The sequence below is a fragment of the Gavialis gangeticus genome, unplaced genomic scaffold, assembly GCF_001723915.1.
Source record: "Gavialis gangeticus isolate Ggan-Ray unplaced genomic scaffold, GavGan_comp1, whole genome shotgun sequence".
NCBI classification, from domain to species: Eukaryota; Metazoa; Chordata; order Crocodylia; family Gavialidae; genus Gavialis; species Gavialis gangeticus.
This window is the reverse complement of record NW_017729025.1, coordinates 80,373,948-80,374,474: the sequence shown is the minus strand read 5'-3', so window position 1 is coordinate 80,374,474 and position 527 is coordinate 80,373,948. Positions and strand designations below refer to the sequence as shown.

Here is a 527-nt window from a genome sequence, read left to right as displayed (position 1 = left end):
GGAAGGAGGAACTGATTAATCTCCTGTGCGACAATGACTCAGCCTCAGAGCAACCTTCACACACGACAGCTCGTGTGTCCTCCCCGAACTCTCAGCGCCGCTTGCCATCTCCACCGCTTACCGCGGAATCTCCCCCTACGGAGAAGCACTTGGGGTACCGGGTGAGGCTAGAAGCCAAGGAGCAAGAGAGCAAGCTCAAGTATGGGCTAGAGTTGAAAAGGATGGAGGTGGAGAAGGCAAAGATAGAGCTGGAGGCCCAGCGTGAGCATGAGAAGGCACAGCTGGAGTTGAAAAAGACGAAGATGGAGGCCCAACGCGAGAAGGCAGAGCTGGAGCTAAGAAGGGTGGAACTGGAGGCCCGAGAGGCAGAGGCCAAGCATAAGCACGAGCTAGAGGTACTCAGTCGGCAGTCCAACAGGGGAGGTGAGAACCCTCTGCAAGTGTCCGGGAAACACCCCTGTAGCAGGGCACCAGGGTGCATGGTGCTGGCGGTGGTAAATGGGCCGAGCTGCCAATCACCAGGGCAG

At 57.9% G+C, this 527-nt stretch overlaps 1 protein-coding gene across 1 annotated transcript in view; it reads left to right on the top strand.

Annotated features, from left to right (window-relative positions):
* PLCB2 (phospholipase C beta 2) overlaps positions 1-527 on the top strand; it is an 83,968-nt gene that overhangs the window by 41,937 nt on the left and 41,504 nt on the right. The gene's annotated exons all lie outside the window — the stretch shown is intronic.